The following is a 24866-nucleotide window of genomic DNA, read 5'->3' as shown; positions in this document are numbered from 1 at the left end:
TGGCGGTTACGGCGAGTACGCGCGTCCTTCCACCCCCGGTAGTCGTAAGGCACTTTTGCATTTTGCACCCTTGACACCCCTCCCCCCGCTTTGCCCTAGGTGTGATGCCTTCCAATGAAAAGTACCATTTAGCATCGGGGCAGTAACACTTGGGGGCCCTCTCGCCACCTCATCGTGTACATACACACACTTCATGAGTACACCTTGAGATGGTCTTGTCGTAGACAGAAGTGCAAACTCGAAGACACACACTTCTCCGTGTAGCCTGCCACCAAGGCCACGGTACACAGTCCGGCGGGGTTTTGAACTAGATTTAGAGACAGCCCCGTCTTTCGGTGGCGGCTTTCCAATTCGACCGTTTCAAACCGTCTTCGAATCGGTTGCTCCTGGTGAGAGGAACTCATTTGAAGCTGAACACATTAAGCGACAATTCTGTAGCAAACGACCCGTCCCATGCCCGGGCCTGTTTCAATCTCAGAAGACTACGCTCCAAAAAAAATAAAAAAATAGTACCACTGACAAACGCTCTTGAGATTACTTTTGTCAGCTTCAATTCCAGCACCTGGCTGGCGCTTGGTGTCGCGCGTCCTTCTCCTCGAGCCACCCACAGCCAGAGTCGGTAACGGTAACGGTTCCCTCTTGCAGGGAAGTTTACCACATTTACACAGCCACATGGCGCAATGAACTTTTATTTTCGGCGTCTCTCTCGAACGCAGGAATCGTTTCCTTTCTATTTGCAATTAATTTATGATACGTTTTTACCTCGTCTGCTTCGTTTTCCTCATGCGTAAATCCGACCGAACAGTTCCTTTGGGCAGTAACCTTGACTTTACCAGCTTGCTCGGTCGCTCGGTGAACGTTGGCGCAACCCGAACTATCTCTCACAAATCAACTACCACCCCGCACTTGACCGGACCTGAATGGGGCATCTTTGACGATCAGGCGTACGAAATGTATGCACAGGCGTGTTAGGAATGGTGATTCATAGGTGGCGCGTTAAAGAGAACGCGGGGACAGCCGTAGCTTCTGCGGCCTTGCGATGTCCCCATCTCGCCAAACAGACGGACCCATGCGGTCACTCGCGTGGCCTGCTGGATCAATTAAATGTTTTCATTGCAGTCGTAAAATAAAACATAACGGAAAGGATGGGACAGGATTGATGGTGAAATGGCTAATCGTGCAGAGCCGGTCGGTTGGGAAACGGTACTGACGCTCTTCCATTCGTTTTGTGAACATCTGTGCGCCAGGAAGATGCAGTGAAATGCACTTTTAACCCGATGCACTCGTGAGAAACAAAAGGGAAAGGAAGCGATACGATATGAAAATGGAAAGGAAATTCGTGCGTTTGTCTTCTGTTCGTTAGTAACATATCTTATGGTCACTATAAACTGTATGATATTGATGAACAATCGTGTTTTTTGTGTCTTCAAACACAGTTGCATTTCTTCATGTTGATGTTCTTTTGAGATTCGTTATTCAGAGGCAATCATCTAAAATTGTAAATAACATTATATCTCATTATTAATACAACTACAACACTGCTTAGCTAGAAACAAATGTTTAGATCAATTCTTAAAACATAATTGGGACTGAAATTCAAATATAACTACATACAAGCTATAGAACTAATAACATTACAGGGGTTTTCCAGCCAGCCTCAATATCGAAAGCGAACAATTCAGTCCCGTAAATACATTTCAATAATAACAATCGAAGCTCGAATGATCTTTCATTGGTTGCTCGGTATACGATCCCCATTCATTTGACAATGTTAAATAGGAATTATACGGAATTAAAGCTTACAGTGTTGAGCTGGCTATAGAAACACACTAAATTGACTATAAGACATTCATTAAGTAAGACTGTAATACATTCACTAAATTATTAAACATTGATACAAAATATTTTTTTTGTAAGTTTTTCTTTACAGCCTTCTCTAGCCAGTTCAACACCATAAGCAAATAATTCATTGCCGTAAAATACATTTCAACAATAAGAAAGGGAAACTCGAATGGTTTATCAATGGTTGCTATGTGTAAGTTCGACACACATTTTTCAGTGTCGAATTTGGATTTTACGGATTAGAAATAAAGCTTACAGTGTTGGCTGTAGAAACCCTGTAAGCTTGGTATCATCCTATAATAGCTGATTACCTGTAATAGCATAGGTTTGGATTTATGAGCTTTCGAGATAGTATTAACAAAGCTCTTACATAATTGCGTTTTTTAATCTTTTGAATTCCATATTTTATTTTAAAGAGTTTCTTTGTTATAAGTCTTTATTTGAATTTCTCTTTAATAAAAAAGTCAACATGTTATCAATTTTCGCATCTTTCATTTTCTTTCCATAACACATTTATTTCAGAATAATAACGCTTATTTAATTTCTTTTCGAAACATAACCGCTTAAACATATTTGAATTATTGCACTATAGTCTTATATGCACGACAGTACTGATTGGCACTCATTACTCCGATTCGACTAATTGAACACTTCAGCCCTTAAAAGAAACATTAAAACCCTTTTTCTCACACTATGAGCGGACATTTCATTCCGATTAATACCAACAGCTTCATAAAATTGCCACAAAAGCAATCGACAACCTAGAATGCTTCACGCCAAGATCACCATAAACATTTGCGTTAAAGCAAGTTCTATTTTTTCCCACCCGATCATCACACGATCGATGCGGGAAGTGGATTGCCGCATTTGTAACGGAAAAGAATAAAATCGACACCAATGGGCAAGCAAAACCCCACGACGAGTGCACGTTCGTGCACTCTAGCCTGCAATTCAGTTTCAATTTTACGACTTTACGTGTAAATCGAAAAAATATATAACCGGGGCTAACTTCAGATCGACCCTCTATCGTTTCGATTCTGCGATTGATGGAATTTAAGTTTCACATTTTATTGGTTTTCGTCGCAGTCGAGCGCGCGGTGCCGTGTGTGAGGTGAGAAACATGCATCATTAACATGTGCATTTTATGGACAAATTATGGTGCATTCTGCACCATCATCTAACCCCGAACCATTTCGTGCGTGCCCTGTCTGTCGTGTGATTCGGGCTGCGAGCGAGGTTCTCGTTGGGCACAAATTGAACGCCATTTTGAAAGCGAACAAATAAAGAACACATGCAATATGTAGCCACACTTCGGAACGATATTTTATTGCCAGCGACCCGCCACACTAAACTGCACACAATTCATCTCCAACAAAACGTGCGCGAGTGGCTCCATGCCCGTGTTAGACCCTTACCAATAAACGCAAAAGTTCTGTTCCGATCGTTAGAATAATAGGCCTGTATGTGTGTTTACATTCACCCCCGCAACAGGTATCGACGTGCGCCATGTAAAGTAAGGATTATAACTGGAACATGTCAAGGAATTAGCCATTCCGCGTGTAGCTTGCTGCGATCGCACGGTCCGAGCAGGCAATTATTTCGAGGCAAACCAATAAAAGACGGCTGCTGGTCAATTTTAATCATCCGATATTCATTACCGCGTAATAATCACAGCTGCGGTGCAGTTCCACGTATAGTATTCGCTCTTTTTGCTGTCGTATTTTACGAACGTTTCTAAGGTTATAAGTGGTTCGCCAAATGAAGGAGAACGCTTTTTAATTAACTTCATGACATAAGCTTTGATACGATTTGAGCTATAAGTATATCTATACCAATCGTATGTAGTGAAAAAATAACACACAACACACGTAACCACAAATTAGATTAACGAATCACTTACTGTCCTACCCCCTCGTGACATGTCACATCATTTCGTTCGTGTTTTAATTGCAATCGCCTCGTGTACTCCTAGATAACTGGAGCTGCATCTAACAAACCCTCTTGGGGGAATGTAGGATACTCTTCTGACAATGTTTTCTCTTCTCCCGTGCATTCCCCCGCGAAACGAATCCGCTTGCGAATGCAAGAAAACCCTGTCAAGTGCATGCCCTCTATTGACATACATTTCAATCCGAAAGGGTCCTCACTCAATTACTCAAATCCCAGAGCTGCCCTACGCGGCTAGGTTCCTGCGCCCCCAGGATCGGGATTAAGATTGATCGATTGAGCCATTGATTTTCACATTCGTCTCGAGCTGGTTGCCAATGTTTCATGCTCGGGCGCAACAGCGGCAGCACCCTGCTTATCAATGCGTTTCCCACGCTACTAAAACTGGGCAGACATTCACGGCATTATGTAGCGCTGGGCCCCCGCCGTATGGAAGGAGTCGCTTGCTCATGAATTTTCCATCCAACGCTGACTACGGTTGCTGCTGTTGCTGCTGCTTATACTTCGTTTCCATTCGTTTTAGGTACTAAGAAACGTTTCCGACGTCATGCTAAAGCTGAAAAGATTTACAGGCCGATTGGTTGATGTATTCCCATTTCTTAAAAAAATCCGATTGATTTAGTGCATTGTATTTTGTATAACATCAAACTTCTTGCCGCAGCAAATGGTGTAATCAATTCCAATCGATCTGCTTCCGGTTTTGTGTCTCAATCTTAAGAATTCGATCTAGCCGCTAGATCGTCCAAACTGATCATCAACATTGAAGGGTGCGGAAGATTAAAGGCAAACGTATGGTTCAAAGCACAACGTCCACTTGTCGGTTTGCTCCGGTAGGTGTAGAAGTTAACTCGTGTATCTCAGGATGATTGAAATGTAGCTAACCACCATCAGTTGCTTCAGTCGCGGCAACTAACAATCGGAAAATTGTAGCATTTCTGTGGCTACCGAAACACTCCAACATGTGCGAATCCCAAATATGGATGACTCTACAAGCAGGAGCGATACACACAGTGGTTTTTTTTTCGGTCACAAGGGTCGCTTTATTGGCGCAACATGATATTGATCGATCTTGTCTGCCCAGAAGTGGATCAAACTTCACTTGACCTGCAATTCCAGGCTCACGAACGACCGGAGCCCGTTGTTTGTACGCAGTACAGTCCTGGCTTACTCCGAGACCACCGACGGGCATCGCCGATGAGACAATAGTGAGCGCATACTTTACCTTTGTACGTGGCTTGGCACTACAGTGACAGTGACAGTGGTGAGTCCTCATCGTACAGAAAGAGGTCAAAAGAGAGCGAGCAGTCATCCAACACTGCAAGCGAATCTATGGCATCGGGGTTGGTGTGAGCGTTTGCCGTTCATGAAGTGTACTGACGCGGACTCGATTAATAACCATATTACGCAAACGAAACAAACATATGGTACCTGTTATGGGAGATCGTGCGCGGTTTCGTGTGTGTCTGGTTTTTCGTGGATTTCATTACACACGACCTGTCAAATCGAGGAACATAGCGTTACAAAAGCTCATCGAATGCGCTCCATCATTTCGCTGCTAACAAGGGCAGTTAAGAAACAATCACTACAAATCAATTTCTAATTTCTTATCCACTTTCAGCAAAATCACCCCAGTAGCAAGCAACCTAATGCCCCCGGGTAGCCACAAGCACCATGTACTGCAATCTTTCAATTTATTAGCAACATTGCGGGAAAAGATCCACTTCAAACAAACCATAACTGCAGATTAACTCATTCAAAACCCTGCACTCTCTTCCCTGCAAGTCCGGAACCGATCGAACGATGTCGGAACGGAAACGTTCACATAAAGCAGCTGAGCTGAATATTTACACATCCCACAGCAACGTTGATCGTTTGGTGCTTTTCGGCCTAAAGAAGCAGGGCGCCTGCTGCTGGTCGGTCCGCTCAATCGGTACTAGCTAAATGGATTTTTGTTCCATTTATTAGTCTATTTGAGGTTGTAATCTCAAACCTGTTCTCGGTGGTGCCTGCTCAACACATGCAGAATGCCGCCAAGTGCGTACACGCTTACCATGTACGTTTCCACGCGGCTCGATCATCATACTGCATCATGCTTTAACTGCCCTTTTTGGCACAAAAAAATAAACCTGTGCATAAAACGAACATATCATTTTACATTTTAATTAATTCATTACGCTGACTAATGAGAGTGGCATTGCTCATGTTCGCAGCACATACACACTCACACACGCACACACTACATCGATCGTCGCATTTCGTGCGCTTTTGTGGCACAGGCAGCACCCCCCTGCCCCGCACAGGTTGTAATCCAAGATTTTCCTGAGGGTTTTCCGTTTGCTAAGTAGCGCGCCGGTGAAGTCCACTGCTCGGTACCGCTTATCGAAGGAACACCTGAACCATCCCCGGCGTGGATTGCAGATGGTGAGGTAAGCCATGCGTTCAGCGAGTGAGAGGAAGGGCAATGACAAAGTCTCACACGTTGATGCCAGATTGTTTAGAATCAACGGGTTTATCATCACGTGCGTTTTTCCCTTTTGGTTGCGTGCGATGCAGCGATCCCGCGTCTCTTGGACTGACTCACGTTTGCACATGAGTGTACGCGCTTAAGCGAATCGCACCTAAGGCTCGCGGGTTTACCTTTTTTCGAACGGGAAAGGGGAAAAGCAATATGAAAATGGATATCGTTTTCAGCAATAACAAATGTGTGGTAATAAATCTTTCACAGCTTGGAAGAATCTCCACAGTTTTACCTGTGTGCCCCATGGACGTCCGCCGGCCGCACCACTTCTCCATCCACATACACCGGGGATACTCAGTTTTGCATTTGGTACATGGTTTTCTTTCCGTCTGCTTCTTGGCACCTTTCTTTTTCCAATGCGCACATTCGAATCGGCAGATATTCAACCTCTCATACCATGCGGAACGTTTCTTGATCTTTGAATGCTGTGAATTGGCATAATTTGTAGGTACAGATAAGCCGCCAGCAAAAGGCTCAATTATGTCAACACTTGTGGGACGCGCGCGTGCGCGCACATACACACATACACGCAGTAATTGAACCGTTGCGATGTTTTGCTTTTTTTTAAGATACTTCTGGTTGAATTTGTAGCCGTGAACGTGAGCCCTTGCGAGTGTCACCATATCTGTGCGCTGCTAATTGTTTTTATCAGCGATCGTAAGCTCCCAACCTACCGCTTTGGATGGCTTTGAACCAATCTTGGCTGTAATTTATGTTTTTGTGTAGAATTCTACACACTCACTTTTCGGTTATACTATGTATTGCTTTTACCGATTGCCGGAACAAGCGACAAAAACCACTGAAACCGTCCTTTAAAGTGTACTTTCGTGTTTTGCAAACGCACCGATCGTGAGCCATTAATTAGGCTACTTCATGGACAATCTTCGATCACGCGCCACCGACACTAGCCAGTGGACACTTTTTCTCTCTTTACCTTTTTTCCTTCCTCTCTCTCTCTCCTCTCTCAAGTGATGGTGCAAACGCTAGTAATTAAGAATATTTAAAATCCGCAACGACCGTCAGGTAATTAGTGGAAATAACTACTGGCAGTAGACGAAAAAGAGCGATGCATATTAAGACTCGTGTTGCTTTTTTCGCGATAAACGATTTACGCACTTGTGCTAAGGGGAGGGCGAATTAGCATGAATAGGGTAAGCGGTTGTAAAATAAAATTGAATGAGCTTTAGTCAACACACAAACGTCAGAATTGTGTAACGTACTGGTAAATGCATATGTTGGTTAATGCAGCTACAATATAGCTATATATTTAGATATTACTAGATAGTAATCGAGAGCATTACAATTGTTTTAAAATTAAAGAACAAAACTCGATTGTCTCACAACAAGACATTCGTAGAAACACAGTCCAAAAATCCAAAAATTAACAAGGATCAAACCGCTAGATATAATATGATACAAATATTATGATTTATGTATCGATTTCATTTACAATAACAAGAAATCAAAACATTGAAAAATGGCTTTTAAATTGAACTTTGAAGAATCCTGGATGGATTGTTTGACATGAACACACACACACAACCGGACGAATAATTACAGTCCCCGTATGCCGGCAGGTTTGGTGAACGTTAATCCGATGCGTTGCGTATTACTGTCGTTGCTTTCTTTTTTATTGTTTTACCCACCTAAACAACTATCTGGTACTGGGGCGCCAGATCAAAGCCGATCTTTTTGGACCGCCTTTCATCCCATTGAATATCCACACCGGTTCGCACTAATATGCCCTAGCCTGCATTCCACTGTGCAAAATGATGATGTTTCATGTTACACACAGGCTCAATGCTTGTTCGTCTCGTCAACCAGGCTACGATCAACAGACGAGTCGAATGAACCGACGGACACCTGTCCGGGAGAGTGATGCTTCGATAAAAAAGACGTCCTTCTTGGTGCCGTTTGCTTGTGCCGTACGAAACATCAAGAGTAAAGGTACACCAGCATCATCATATTTAAAACAAATTGATTTTTTTTACTTTACCCACCGTGTGTTAAAGATGCCCATGTCTTAAGCTGTGCTTTCATTTTTATTTTCTTCGTTCACTGCAAACGATAATCCGACGACTGCAGTATTTTTTAGCACTACCGACAATGAATATGATTATCGTAACACTTTTGAAAGCTTATCATTTATCCTATCAAAATAAGCCCGCTTAGCTTTCGACGAATACAACCACACATACACACACATGCCGGCATACGATCGATCTTTTCCAAATTTGCTGACTTCATGAATTATTCCTCCTTCTACACCGCCCCACAACCCACGGTACTTGCGCACGTTCGCGACCTTCGTGGCTGCGCACGTCCGCAAACGGCATGCGCAACTACTTCTTAGTACAAGCCGTCGTACCCGCCCGGCGGTGCACCAGTCCGTAATTCCAAAAACAAGCAATCATTTTACATGGTCCCACCTTTTTCGGGCGGCTAACCGTGAGGTACGAGATAGAGGGCTTAGCATAAAATTACAGACCCCGGCGAGCCGCACACGAGAGGAACACGTTGAAGGGGAGAAAAAATCTGTTTTCCCGGCACCATCCCGCCTCTGTCGTCGTGGCCGCCGCCCGCCTGCCGTCTGTAATTTTGTCTGTGCGCGGCTAGTGCATGTCTTCTTGCACCACACGCGCATCCAAATACGCAAGTGTCAAAACGTCGTTCAATGTGTGTGCTTTTTTTGTGCGTGTGTGTGTGTGTGTGTAGGTTTTTGTCTGTCGGTTGCCTTTGGCCAGTTTGCTACCTTTGTGTCTCCTCACATGGGATGGACTGAAGAAAACGCGAGATAATCCATCCCCATTTCAGTTCCCTGCCACCCAGTCGTTTGTAAGGGTGAAGATTTGCACACATTTTTGCGCTCTCCCTTTGCGTTGCTCGCCACCGCGCTGTGATTCGGACCTAAACAAACTCCCTTAGCAGCTCCCGCTTAGACCGCAAATTGACCGATTTCAATTAGGCTTCGAATGTGCGAACCAACCACAGCCTTCGTTACGCGCGTGAAGCTGAACCGTCCCGCCTCGCCGGCACTCACTTTTGGCTGGGAATCAATTGAAGAGCCTTAGAAGATTACTGAGAGGTTGCCTGTGCTTGAAGGTATATCCAACAGCAGCAGCAGCAGCAATAGCAAAAAACAACTATAGTGGCCAAGAAAACGACCTCCTCACTCACGATGGGGTCAGACGAAACAGGTGTGTAATTTATTACCGCCGCCAAATTTGGAGGATGTTTTATGGGTGGTTTTGGTGGTTTGGGGGGCTTTTTTTCTCGCTGTCTTGCTACACTCCTCTCAACACGCATGCGAAGGATCGGATGATGGTTCGCATTTGTTGCGGAAGTTTTCTGCAAAGTTTCATCTTTGATGTTGAGCCTTTGTTACACAATGAGCTTTACAAAGTGAGACATAGCTTTTTGACGTAGAGTGATGTACAGCTTTTCTTACGTTGTTTTCATTAAAAATTATGCAATCAGAATCATACAACCTTGAAGAAATTCTATTTAATTTGAAAACCAGGCACTTCCAAAAATTGTGAGATAATTGTAGCTCATCATTTTAAATTATACAATTGATGATGATATCATGCAAATCTTAAATGATCTTGAAAACTTAAAACGCAAATAAATCAGCAAAATATAATGCATGTCATATTTTCAGGCATTTAACATATTTGCAATAAACGTTTATGTTATATCTCTTTTTTAACATATATCTCAAAACAGTAGAAAAATACCAAATCGTATTGGGTTCCCTATTTACTTTGCCATTTCGATTAATTTGTATTAAACGATAAAAAATTCAACAACTATCCTTCCTACCCAAGAGCCGGATCATTAAACATATCGCAGTGTTAACCGATAAATGAATCCAAATTTTAAACCTTTCCCCTCTGTGCAGATGAATGATGGGTCCCTACTGTATGGCAGGTGTAAATCGATCCAATGCTTTCGAAACGCAACCAAATGATCAATCACACGATCGAGATCACGAGCCAGGTGCGTGTTGCCCAAGACAGGCCTAATTTTTTTTTACTCTTTGATTTTCCCCCTACCAAGAGGGTAGAGGGCACGAAAGTGAGATTTGCTGTAGACGAGCACTTGTTGCCCGTGAAAAAGTACGCGCAACCAACTTGTGGGAGGGAAAATTACACCCTTTCGGAACTGGAGTTCACTTTTAGAGACAGCGACTTAGACACTCCCAAACGGTCGGACGAAATTGCCAGATGTGACCGGTGAAACTTTTCGCCCACGATCGATTGGAGGCACTTTTTTAGCTGCTTTTTTATGACGGAAGCTTTCTTTGAGGGCTAAATTAAAATAACTGAAACGTATAAGCACGGTTTTGATTTTTGTGGTCAAAATTCCATACAAATTTAAAAACCTGTTAACCTAAACTATGCATTACACGTCTTACATGAGCTTTGCTACAAAATTGCCCTCTGCGTGATGTGTACATGTTGCAAGTACGCTTAACGATTTGGCTTACAACATTTGATCCACGACATAACGACCTCCAGCTCGTTGGAAAGCATTTTACTTACGGACCTCGCAAATCCTACCCAACCCAACCACAGGCCCCAGCATCAATGCAAACAGAAAAAACAACATTAAAATAATGCATGCATTACAAATGTGATGACGGAGACGAGCAAAAGGCCACAGTCGGAGATGGAGCTCCACAATCGCATGAGTTCCCCTGGCCCACAGAGATAAAAGGTGATAAAACGCTACATCCCCATTCGGTTGTAGACAGTGTACCAACGGGTGCTAGGGCAGCCCAACGGCAAAGTCACCCATCGTGACCTGTCGCGCCCATTGTCAACCTTTTTCACTTCACTACAACTTTCCTTACCGTCTCCACCCTTCTATCAGGGGGTGTGGGAGAAGAGTAAAACAGGTGAGAGGAGGAGGAGCAAATGGTTCGTGTTTTTCCCTTCCGTATCATCATCATCATCATCATTACTCTACGGATAGAAAGGCAGGGAGGACACTCATCGAACATAGACGCGACAGACGGACAAACAAACAAACCAAACCAAACGGATAGGAAAAAACAACTATGAAGGAATCTTCCCGAACTGTGCCGCACGGTATGTTCCTGGCACCCTCGCCCAAACGGTCGCAGAATATCTGACCACAAGATCAGGCCGCGTGTCACGACGACAGCGCGACAAGCGAACACAACAAAAAAACATCGTCACCCGTACGCGATGATCCGCAAACGGTGTGCGGAGTGGGGTGCTGAACGTGCAGGAAAAGTGTGGAAAATGGTTAACGGGTTACAATTTATACCATCCGTCCAAAGGCACACGAACGGCCGCCGGGATTCGTGCGGCACGGGACTAGGTGTTTGGATTTTGTTTATTGTTTGTTTTCCGTGTGGTTTCGTTTGTTGTAAGTCATGTTACAAGTGTCACTTGGAATAAAGCGAACCGTTGGCCACCTAGAACGAGATATCCGTGGGAATTATGGGGAGAGAAAGTCCGCACGACCGAATCATAACTAGTTCAAACTAAAAGCACGCAATTTGTTTCGACAAAATATAGCAAAACAGGGAGAGCTTTAAAACAAAACATGTAAATGTAACAAAAAGAAAGAGCTCAACGCTAAACACGAAAATCTTGATGTAAAACATAGTTACAAAGTTAAAAAATATACAGACAAAAAATAAAATGAAGAATGAAAACTTAACAAGAATTGCTTAGTGAAACAAACGAATGAATGAATTTCATCTTGGTTACTAAACATCGACATGTCTATGGTAAGCTTTTAAAACACTTTTTGTAAACAGTATCCAATGTTAAGTATTTATATTCTTCGTTTCATTTTCTTCTCCGCCCCCCAACACATAACCCATGAAATGATCGTGTCGATCGTATGCAAGAACGATTTTTCAAGCAACCAAACACATTTCAATCGAATTTACATAATATTATTGTCCACCGATTTGAATAATGAAAATGTACTTCTCTTCACGATCGCAAGGGCTCCTTGGCTCTGATTCGATCTTATGTTCTCCGCTGTTTAGTACCGTACAAGGGGAAAGCGTTTGTCGTGAAAGATCGCCTCCCTCCGGTTGCTATCGCAGGTGAAACAGAAGGTCTCCCCGGTTGGAAACGAGAAAAGTTCCCTCACGCCTTCCCCCGCCCAAAAGGCCTGCCTTATTCCCTCTGACACGATCTTCAGAAAATCTTGCCCTTCAGCCAAAGGCGGAATTAGAAGGGCTTTGCGCTTCGGCCAGCAAAAACAACAACAACAATAACAGTGAAGAAACGGTACAACAACAAATCTTTTCCCGATCGTGCGAGTGTGCAGGGAATAAAGGAAGATTTACACTCAGCCTCTTTTTCTTCGTACGGGAAAAGGGCCATTCAATCGAGTCCTCCAGCCACAACCGGAAAGACAAATAATCTGCACGGGAGTCTGGAATTCCAGACGTACTTGCGCGCTTCCAGCAGGGGCCAGGAACAATGATGGAAACGAAGCGTAACTGTCACTCGCACACTCTCACTTCTCCCCCGATCGGTGGCGACCTCCGGAGGCTCGCCGACTTCAACTGCTCGTATGCGAAGCTTATCCAAACCAACCGTTACCAAGCGGGACCTCCCTTAGCGTTCCACGCAAACCAAGAAAAGCAGGCATGGAAGTTTTTGTTTTTTCCTCCACACTCACCCCGTCGTCTAGTTTGATTGCCCTCTCGATCACTGGTCAAGCCTCCCTGCGGTTCGGCTTGATGATGCTGGTGACACGAATATTTTATGCGCTACCGATTGTTGCCGACTGATATCGGACATTTGTTTTGCGGGGCCCCATTTTTTGCGTGCCAATCGAATGCCGCACCTGCGCGCGGGCCGGACAAGCGTTCCGGGTACGCTAGATCTTAACCATCTCACGAAGTACGCATAAGCCTTAGCGCTCTGCTGCTAGATTGGTACCAGTAGGGTACTGCAGCATGTTCCGCACGCTGCAGAGTGGCATATCTGACTCAGGAAATAGTTCTCCACAGTGCGATGTGATGCGATGATCCATTTGAAAATCTCAGCTACCGGAGAGAGTGAGGAAAGCGTTGAAGAGGATCTGGTCTCGCAAGCCGGACGAGTGGGTCGGAGATTGTCGAAAGATATGGCCTATGTTGATTGGCGATGTGTAGAATTTCTTCAATTATCTCGGCAACGGTCATTCGTTAGCAAGTTGGGGAGAGTTTCTCTGTTTCGTTGTTGAGCTGCGCTTGCTTCTTCGCTTGTCCAGACCAACCAGCTAGGAGCAATTTTATGGTGGGTTAAGTGCTAGCCTATTGGCAGGAATTACATTTCCGGATCTTAGCGCACTCACTGGTTTGCTGAAACAATCCGGTTAGATCGTATCCTGGTCGATCCGTTTCGCATCTATGCAACCGGCACACAATTGCTTTGGACCCCTTGAGAGCATGATGCTGTTTACTGCACACGGACATACCTTTATAGGTTGGAGATCGTGAGGATCTCTAAGCTCTACTTTTGTTCAAAATCAACCCCCCTCCCTCCCTTCCGTATCTGATGTTGTAGGAAGGAATATCAATCTGGTGGCGAATTTTGGTCTAAAGTAAAGGTCTCCGACAGTGACTACTCTTGCTCGCTACAAACAAAAAACGCAAAGCTGACAATTTACGCAATAATGCGTGCACGGAAACAAATTTATGAATCCGCCCGCGAATCGTGCTGTAGGAAGCGCGACCAAGCGAGATCGTATTATGGTTGTATCGAAATCACAGCCAACGGTAGCAACAACTAACCGTAGTTAGGAAACTCTCCTTTTGGCAAAAGAAAAGAAACAAACAAACATTCAATGAAAAAAGACCTACACAACAAAGTCAACTCTCTCATTCTGCAGCACTTGGAACTGAATAAACCCTCGCATGATCACTTCTCCTCTACCTCATTCTGCACGAAGCACCTGGTTGATCAGACGATCGGATCAATCGAGCTTGATGATCTCGCACAAGAACAATTTTATTACCGCACATGTGCAGCGACATGACTCGTGGTATGTGTAGCCTAAGTAGGCGCATAAACTTGTATGTTGCTCTGTTACACCAACGTCATTAGGCAGGTTGATGATCCATTTTTCTTCCTTTATAGCACACTTAAGCTACCAGCCACTGCTAGTATTCGTAGTAAATCTCGTGAGTGGTAGTTATAATATATTTGGCAAAGGTACAGTCGGAAATACCCTCAATGCCCTCTGCCGTAAGCGGAATTATAATTGAGTTAGTCTATCGTATAGTGTAACACGCTTTCTCGTGGTTTTAAAAACTGGTTTGAAACTGTGTTAGTCAACAAAAAAACTTTCTTCCTCCCCGACGGGGAATCGAACCCCGGTCTCCCGCGTGACAGGCGGGGATACTGACCACTATACTATCGAGGACGTTGATTAAGCTAATTTTAATTTAATTGCCGCTGCGCAGCATAATAAATTGAATTTCAAGCACAGTTATTATTAGAAAGTATAGACCATAGTATACAGTAAGTATATAAGTAAAACACGATAGAATTATGTAACCCTATAAAAGTTGCCTCAGTTTTATACTGTTTCTATTTCTTTTCATTCTCACACCAAATTGATGAGACTTGCAGGTCCTACTTCTCTATGATTAGCTTTGAATTTAATGAGAAGAAATGTGTTTTTTACAATTCGTTCAAAGAATTATGATCCTTACTTCATGGCCTAATGCATACGAATTTGCGTTGAATATGCGAATTTGAATTAGTAACATTTAAACATTTTTTTACTAATGCACACTTGTAAGTAGTTTAATTACAATAGTAAATTTATTTATCGAATTTTTTTTTGTTCGTCGCTTTTTTAAAGGTTTTATAAACCTTTTTTTTCAATTATGCGTGGAAAATGATCATAATAGGAAAGTGGTAAGGAATCCTTCCATTGAATCGGAATCGGAACTAATCTCAAATCGCCAATTCACGTTATTGTTATAAACAAGCTAAAAAACACTTTGCGGTCTTTATTTTCTAGTTTAATGTAACTGTCAATACTTATGACAGTGTCTATTTTAGTTATATTTCTTGTATTGTGATATTCAGCTTATATTTTTACACATCATTAGTTCTTTTCTTTATTTTTTCATTCACATGTTTATTTATTATTTTACGTGTTCATAAACTTAGCATTAAACGTTACGTTACAAATGGAGCTTGAATATAACAAATTAATTGTACGATTAATTATAAAAATCTCTCCTCCCCGACGGGGAATCGAACCCCGGTCTCCCGCGTGACAGGCGGGGATACTGACCACTATACTATCGAGGACGTTGAACAATTGTAATGTAATTACACCAGTGGTCAGCAGCATGTTTGATAATAAATAATTATACAAATAATGACACAGTCAAAATTAATTGCGGAGCCCTGGATTTCAATAATCAATATCCACTTAACTAAAATCTCTGTTATGATCTCAATCATCTTACTGTTTTCGAGCATTTCGGAAAGAAATGAAAATGACAGCTTGATTTGTTTTACTTAGATTTTCCGTAGATATTATTAACAGTAATATCAACAACGTTTGTTGCATAACGCGTTTTGTTTTTCGATTGCCTTAGATACTTTATAATACAGGTTGTTCCTTAGATACGCCATTAATGCGGACAGCGGAGGAACCGTATTTTTAATCTCCTTGTAAATAGAATTTCATGACATTTAGCCAAAATATCCAGTTTAGCATGTAAATCGAAATTTGATATGATTCTTAATGATTTTATTGTGTTATTGATAGATTTTAGAATTCAAAACAGTAAATTATATTGACAATTTGACACTTCATATTTAGTTTTAATTTATCTGGCGCTCAATCGTTCTACAACGATCTATAACGATACGTTGCTTTTAGATTTGGATATTTTGGCTGATATAAATGTTGTATAGAATTGGGTTGTTTTGATTTGATTAGGCTTTACAAGTGTTAGATATATAACGAAGTTGTTAGAAGCAATAAACTACCAACCACCATCAAAATTTGGAGTAAACTTATATTTATTTTATAGTATACTTCATTCATTATAATCACTTACGTCGTTTCATTCGAAAGACCACAATAATTCCCACTCATTTAAAAATAACTATCTCTCTCCCCGACGGGGAATCGAACCCCGGTCTCCCGCGTGACAGGCGGGGATACTGACCACTATACTATCGAGGAAGTTGATTATTAATTTAAATTTACAGCACGAGTCAGCCATTTACTTGCTAGTAAATATTTTCTAGCAACTAAATAGTAACCTCGAAATAATTGCAGGGCCATATCTATTAACAGTCAAGATTATTACAACTTACGTGGCTATGACCGTGGCTAATGTATAGTAAAGGGACAAATTTGCGAAAAATGAATGTAATGGATTTAATTGTTTTATTTAAAATTTCGGTTGATATGAGAGACTGCAGCCATTTTTTTGTTCTACATTAAAATTCTTGGTATGGCGTAAATTATTATGGTACTACGCAAACATAAAAATTACATTTGGCAACAACTCTTTGTTGTGTATAGCAACATTGATTTACGGCAGCAGCATGTGGAGCGCTCCCATGTCATATTTTTTCAATAGTTCAATAGTGCAACAAGTAATAAATGAACATATAATTAGTTTGATTTGAAACATCGCATTATCTTACATCGTTTTCTGGAGAGTCGAATACTTGATCAAATTTGTATAATATGAGTGAGAATCTGGTCATAATAGAATTACACTAAACTGGTTTAAAACTATTTTTTCTATTAGTAGAAACTAAAAAATGCATTAAAAAGGGTGCTCAAAAATAGACAAAACTTTTCTATTGATTATTTCAAGTACTTTTTTTAAGAAAAAAATATAGGTAAAGTCAGAGATGCAACCAACACCAACTATAGTACAAGTAGAAGAGGAAATAAAAAAGAAATAAAAGAAAATAATGGAATTTTGAAATATTATGTCCATCAAAAAGGTTTTTAAACATTGAAATAAACCATAAAAGATAAAATAAATAAATTATAATAACTTCATAATATAAACAACGTAATAAGTCATTTTAACGTTTATTGATAAAATTCCCTTGCATAATTTAAAAGTGATTTAAAATTATATTGTTATTGTGTTGTACTATATAATGTTTTATTTAACGCATTAATTATTTTGACTGTTTTAATAAATCTGTTTTAACTATAATCCTATTTTTGATGATTTTAACTATAATCCTGCATGGAGTTTGATGAGGCTCATTAATAAACAGGTTTTTGCCGAGATACGTGTAAGTCGAATTGCACGATTTCCAGTAAATTTTTGCAATAATTATCGTGTAAGTTTGCCTGAAGCGGTAGTTCTTGACAACTGAGTTAACTATTTGATACAATTTTGACCAAAGATTAATATTTTGAATTTTTTTATTTGTTTTAATATATTTTGCAATTATATAGGAATAGGAATTTATTTTGCATATAACAATTGATATGTCAAATCAATCAAATTTGCTCAAAGAACTGTCAAATTAAAGAAAACCGCGTATCTCAGAACAAGCAAATATGAGGAACCGCGTATCCCGGCGGCAACCTGAATACTAAACAAAACTACCGCTAGTTGTAACATTCTACTGCCAGATACTACTAATTCTTGATTCAGCAAACAAGCAAACAATTGAAACATAAAAAATAGTTTAATATTATCTGAAAAACACTGCAAATTCTAAAAAAAGAACTATTCTCCCCGACGGGGAATCGAACCCCGGTCTCCCGCGTGACAGGCGGGGATACTGACCACTATACTATCGAGGAAGTTATTTACAAACTATACAAATAAATTCGGGCAGAGCAGAATGTTAATAAGTGTATATATTCTATTATTTCACTCAGACCTAGTAACAATTGGACACTATTGTGTTCATCAACTCTTTTAAATTTCTGAGCTTTAAAATAATAAATCTATGCGTATAATTATGTTCACATGATTTCTCCCTGAGAAGTTTATGACATTGTTACATTTATGTCTGTGCTTTTCTTTGGCTATCGAAATTGTAATTCATATATTTAATTATGTTAAAAAACTGGCTGGTAAATTTTAATCAACTCTACGGAAGAAAAAAAATAGTTAATTTTTAGGTTTATGGTATGATTTGTGTCAATTAGATTATTTTTAGCATTTAAACATGGCTTTACCACGTTAAAAATTATAAAAACTATTTTAAACAATAGTTTACGTGTCAAATTACTTAATATTTTAGATTATTATTTTCATAAGAATTGGAAGCAATGAGTTCGATTGAAGTTATAGAGCAGTTCATAAAATACGCTGCAACAAAACTTAATTACATTTCAGGCACTAATATGACGTCCCGATTATTTTCAAGGGTTTAACTTATATTGTTTTTTACACATTCATTCCTCGGAGTCAACAATAGAACGGACTACTACTATTACTTATACTAAGGAATACTACTACTACTTTATATTGCTAAGATATTTTAAGTTACCTACCTTTTAAAACTCAATAATTTGGAAGCCAATCTCACATATTTTCCTTCCACTCATTACTATCTATCTGGCCTTTTTTATTAGTTACTACAATAGTGCTGTTATTTCCCAAATAAATAAAAAGGTTAAATTCCCTCCCCGACGGGGAATCGAACCCCGGTCTCCCGCGTGACAGGCGGGGATACTGACCACTATACTATCGAGGAATTGATAGAATCATTAGAAATACATTTGTACTGCGGAGGGGAGTATGTATTGGATTGAATGTAATTTAGGTGTCCTTGAGTCTTCATGCCTTTCCAACTAACAAAATAATATAGGATACTGATCAACTAACACAGTGTACAAAATAAACTGAACAAAATAAATTTAACAGATAAGCTAAAGGAACGAGAAAACATAATATTTTATAGCACCCAGACGACGATTTGCATCCGTCTGATAGGCGAAGACATTTACTAATAATCAATGCTATCCGGAAGAAAATATGAGCAACATCGAGCGATGTACGCAAAAGTCTACCTAAAAGATGTTTTTTATTTACTTAACATCTTTCAAAGTGCATTCGAAATTGGCAATATTTATTCCAATTACTGCTTCTTCATTTGCATAATTACACCATCAATTACCATCCATTTTGCATTCACAGTCAAAAATCCAACGAAAGCAAAAGTCTAAAGGTATTGGTACCGAAACGAAGGACCATATTTTTGGAGCTCACCATAACCATCTGCTGCAGTTCAATTACACTTTGCTCCTCTCGATTGCTGATTTGCAAGTGCAGGCGCACATCCCGTTTAAGTGCATTCTGAGGATCACAAGAAGTACGATCCGAAAGTTGAGGGAGCATCTACCCCATTTGGAAAATCTCCCCCACCTATCATCATTTCATTTGCCGATCATCAGTGGATCGTTAATTTTAAAATCGATCGTTGAGAGAGTGCCCACAAACCATGGCTAACCGCACATCAACACTTAAACGTTTACATAAATATGCTACACCATCACAATTACAATCTTATCCTTTCGAAATTATTTCACTCCGATATGCGCCATTTCCCGCTCGGTTGGCCGATTTCTTGTGCCCGGTCGAAACAACTGTCAAAAACCTTGCGGAAAACAAAAACATAAAACCAAACCTGACAGAAGCAATCCCCAAGATATGAGCCTGCCATCAGTGTGTGACCTCTCGAACCGTAAGGAGTACGCACCGGCGAAGTGCTGATCGCCGAATTTTATTTTATGATCTTCTGGTTGGATAGAGGAGGCAGGATAAGCAGGGCAGTGCCTGATGTGCGTACGATTCGATCGAAGGAGTTATGGCCACGCGCGGGAGAATGTAAAGCCGTAATGCGCGGAGTCGTCATCTCTCCTTTTCTGTCTCTCTCTCTCTCTCTCTCTCTCTCTCTCTCTCTCTCTCTCTCTCTCATCTAAAGTGCCCATCACCGATAAGCTTTTCGGTCAAATCACCTTCTTCATGTGCATTCTGGCGCGGATTTTGTGGATCTTCGATGAGTAGCAGCAATGGGTAGCCTTTTGCTCGTTGTTGGTTTTTATTATTTCCCACATCTTGCTTGAAGGAGGTCAGCGTGTGGCGGCACCACATTCGATGATCGGCGGATCGTCGTCATAGTGAATGCGCGGCAATATTCTGAAAACACCGACTTTCGACGAGTGAAGCAATCCCGAAAGCACTCCAATTTTTATTTCTCTTTAATATTATGACTTTGCCCACGTAATCTATTCGCGGCGATTGTGTTGAATTAATGCTAACGTATAAAGATAATACGCTTTAATGTTGTGGGCACTCTAACGTGATTTAAGCTGACTTTATCGTACATGCCAATGATATTGCAATTATTAGTGCACAATTTAATCATCAGAAGCGATCATTTTGGACGAATTCACCTTTAATTCAGGGTACTAAAATAGCCACTATGGTAATAGTACGTACAAACGTTAACAACGCACTGTTCTACATTTGCTCAATCTTTATATGGTAGCAACAGCTGTCGGTCGCTAATGCTTTGAAAGGGAAGGAAGAGAACTCTCACGCACATTCATTGGTTTCTGAGATCGCACGGCAATAAAAACAATCGCGGGGTGCTAAAATGATGAACATCGGTCGAAAACGCCATTCCTGCAGCCGACCTACATCAGGTCAGAAAGTTCGCTTTTAATAGCGATCAAAACCATAGCGATGTTGACTTTTCAACCGATTATCGTATCGATAAAACTCAGCATCCCTATGTTGAGAGAACAACCATATCTTGAGATCGAACAGTATTTCAGTTCGCAATTTTGAAACAAAAATGTAGATCACCGATGTCGACCATGTGGAAGCTAAATATTCGTAACAATTTATTAAAAAGCTCTAGATCAGAGATGTCAAACTGGTGACCCATGCGATATTTCGGAGTGGCCCGCGACCGTTTGTCAGATCATCCAACGTTATAAAATCTTTATGATGTTTTTTTCCTACCTTCTCTCTATGCGTGTATATGCAAAAAAAGGAAAAAAAACCCAAACACTGGTCCAATCTGTAAGCTAAAGACTTCGAAAAATTAACAATATCATTCAAACAATGAGAATAAAAAACCCAAGCTCGGGCATTTTTTGCATATTGTTTTGGTACAGTATTAGGTCGAACCCTTCTTTAGGCATGGTTGCAAAACATTTTACTTAAAACATTTTACTTCTACAAATAGTTTAGAAATTTAGAATTTCACAAACGATTTCAAGCTATATTGTCAAACAAAGATGAAGTCTGGACTGGGTTTTACGAACCGACCTGTAGTAATGTATGGACCTTGGACAGCATCAAAAACAAGAATTCACTGTTTCTAACGTTAATGCTGACAAGCAATACCAGCTCAAAAATATTGATAATCAAAATGACTCCAATTACAACAGAAAATGTACTATTCTGCCATGGATAAACCAACCTAGGCTGGCAGGATACGATGGCTGGGTCTTCTTATGAGAATGCCCGACTCATGCACCACCAATAAGGTGCTCGACAGCGATCCCCAGTTCGGCATGTGGCCCAGAGGAACACAGCGAACTCGATGGCTGTATCAGGTGAGGCGAGACCTGTCGGAGATGTTCTACATGTGTAAAAAGATGCAGCCAGAGATCGTGCATCCTGGAGAATGTTTGTTGACCGGGCCATACCACGTCGACGTACTTTATCGTGAGCAGGCCAACAAAAGCAAAATTTTATTTTACTTTAAAAATTTCACTGTTGTATTGTAACTGTTCCAAATAAAAGGAAATGCTAACGATCCTCAAACCACGTATAAAAAGTAGGTTGCGATCCGCAATCATATTTTCAGTAGCATTATGACCCGCGTGGTCATATGAGCTTCACATTGCTGCTCTAGATTATATAAATAGTCAAGGAATACCTATAAACGGCATATATACTTCATGCACTTTTTTAAATATTTTGGATATTTTGCTATGTTAGGCTTTTCATGAGTAAATAGACTTTTATACAGCTCTCATTTATATAGTACCGGTATTCACATACGCCTCTGAGACATGGACAATGTCCAAATCTGACGAAACCCTATTAGTTGTGTTCGAGAGGAAGATGCTCAGAAGGATACTTGGCCCCGTATGTTGGAAAGGACAATTGAGGAGCCGTTATAATGACGAGCTATACAAGATGTACGGCGACCTCACTGTCGTGCAGCGTATCAAGCTCGCCAGGCTCCGGTGGGCTGGCCATGTTGTACATCCACAAGGACAGAGGAGGTGTGGTAAGCCCAAATGGAGGTGGCCAGATAGCGTGGAGGCGTCCATCATTAAAGCCGGGATAACACTCCTTAGGCAGGCCAAGACCGTCAAAGCACTTGTAGTGCCGGATAAGCAAGCATAGTTTTGATGTAAATCTTGTTAAATAAATTACATCACGCTCGTAATTTATTCATCCATGGTAGAACCAGTGAGCCTCATTGAACCATTCGGAACGCATCTAAGCCGCATCAGCAGCACATTAATCTTCGCCTTTTACACATCATCTAACTGTGTCGCGTATCTCAAAGAGCTTCCAGGAATCCGTCGTTTGACATCAATTCAATGACATCAAGTATTATTGGAGGAAATACCTGTTTGCTCAGTATCGTAATTGTATTTTTTCCGAGAAGTTATTAGTAATTGATTTACTGTTTCAGAATGAATGCGTAAGTTACACGGTTTGGCGATTCATCATAAAACTCAGGCTTTCTTTGCCGTTTCCTTGTGAATTAATCTCATGACTGCGGTTCATTATCGCAATATTTCAAAACGATCGATCTGTTGGTAAAACCCATGTACGATTCACGATCTGCCAAAAAAAAAAAAGGTTTTTCATCCACCTTAAAGTGAAGACTTACAAAAGGTTCTTATATAACTAAAGGTGTTCGAACTAGTGATGTACAAAAATCTGCTACATGCATGCCGCAGCTACCTAAGTCCGTATCAACATGGATTCGTGCCAAAAAGTCGACTACCACGAACCTGGTTGAATTTGTAACCTATTGCACTAGTCAAATTGATGCCGGAGCTCAAGTCGATGCAATTTATACCGATCTAAAAGCAGCATTCGACTCTCTTCCGCACGCAATTCTTCTCGCTAAACTCGATAAGCTAGGAGTTCCCAGCCCGCTCGTACAGTGGCTTAAGTCGTACCTAATTAATCGCACATACATCGTGAAAATTGATAAGCACATGTCCAAAGAAATAGTCAGCAGCTCGGGTGTGCCACAAGGAAGCAACATTGGCCCGCTTCTCTTCATATTGTTTATCAACGATGTTACCCTCGCTTTACCTCCCGACAGTATCAGTCTGTTTGCCGACGACGCAAAAATTTTTGCGCCTATTAACAACACAGGTGATTGTACATTCCTGCAAGACTGCATCGAAATTTTCTGTTCGTGGTGCAAGCGTAATGGACTGACTATCTGCATCGAGAAATGCTACTGTGTGTCTTTTAGTCGATGCAGGAGCCCAGTGACTGGGACCTACTTCATGGACGGCACTGCAGTTAATCGACAGAATCATGCCAAAGACCTGGGCGTTCTGCTTGACTCTAGTTTGAACTTTAAACAGCATATCGATGACGTTGTAGCCAGAGGAAATCAATTACTTGGCGTGGTTATCCGGACAACTAATGAATTCCGCAACCCCATGTGCATCAAAGCTGTGTACAACTGTATCGTTCGTTCGGTTCTGGAATATTCGTGCGTAGTCTGGAGCCCAACTACCGCTTCTTCAATTGCTCGAATTGAGGCGATTCAACGTAAGCTCACGAGATATGCCCTACGCCTACTTCCCTGGCAGGATCGCAATAATCTTCCTCCGTATGCTGCGCGGTGCCGTCTTCTAGGCCTTGAACCTCTTTCGGTCAGAAGACGCAATGCACAGTGTTCTTTCATCGCTGGATTGCTAAATGGCTCTATCGACTCATCGCCATTGTTGCATCGAGTCGACATCTATGCACCATCCCGAACACTTAGGTCTAGAGAAACTCTACGGCTCGCTCAACCCCGTTCCAGTGCTGGTCGGTAAGACCCTATGTTCCGCATGTCGGCTGTCTTCAACACTGTCTCGGATTGCTTCGACTTCGACATCTCAACTCAGTGCTTCAAGGAACGTCTCCGGCTTTTGCCGTGGCCGCAGTGAATTGCGATGCAAATCTTGTTTTTGCTATGTATTTTTTTTTTTTATTGAACTGTTACATCTTAATTAGGCCATACGGCCCGTTGAAGATTAATAATTAATAATAAATGAAAATAAATAACTATATTTGTATTTTTTCTTAATATTATTTGGAGTCCTGGTTTAATTTTCAGTATTCAGTTCAGCTGTTTAGAAATGTATGATCTACATATTGAGCGTTATTCTCTATAAGTAAACGTTATTTAACCAGATTTGATGATGTGTACTTCTGAATCCTTTTTATTTCATTATTTTAAAAGGTTCCTTGAGGCATTATAAACAGCTATTCTTTGCAATGACTTACATGGCACATGGCACTTCTTCGCAGATTTCTTTTGATCTTCTACATCAGTGATTTTAT

The 24866-nt window shown here is 41.1% G+C and overlaps 1 protein-coding gene and 5 non-coding genes across 6 annotated transcripts in view; 1 reads left to right on the top strand and 5 right to left on the bottom strand.

The window, feature by feature from the left end:
- Window positions 1–24866, top strand: part of LOC120903353 (Krueppel-like factor luna) — a 136534-nt gene that overhangs the window by 106776 nt on the left and 4892 nt on the right. The gene's annotated exons all lie outside the window — the stretch shown is intronic.
- Trnad-guc lies at window positions 14642–14713 on the bottom strand. The gene has a single exon. It is a non-coding gene; the product is annotated as a tRNA-Asp (tRNA).
- On the bottom strand, window positions 15544–15615 carry Trnad-guc. The gene has a single exon. It is a non-coding gene; the product is annotated as a tRNA-Asp (tRNA).
- Trnad-guc lies at window positions 16433–16504 on the bottom strand. Its single transcript has one exon. It is a non-coding gene; the product is annotated as a tRNA-Asp (tRNA).
- Trnad-guc lies at window positions 18035–18106 on the bottom strand. Its single transcript has one exon. It is a non-coding gene; the product is annotated as a tRNA-Asp (tRNA).
- On the bottom strand, window positions 18937–19008 carry Trnad-guc. Its single transcript has one exon. It is a non-coding gene; the product is annotated as a tRNA-Asp (tRNA).

This window comes from Anopheles arabiensis, chromosome 3 (assembly GCF_016920715.1).
Source record: "Anopheles arabiensis isolate DONGOLA chromosome 3, AaraD3, whole genome shotgun sequence".
NCBI classification, from domain to species: domain Eukaryota; kingdom Metazoa; phylum Arthropoda; class Insecta; order Diptera; family Culicidae; genus Anopheles; species Anopheles arabiensis.
The sequence above is the reverse complement of the archived record's forward strand: the minus strand, read 5'-3'. Positions and strand labels throughout refer to the sequence as shown.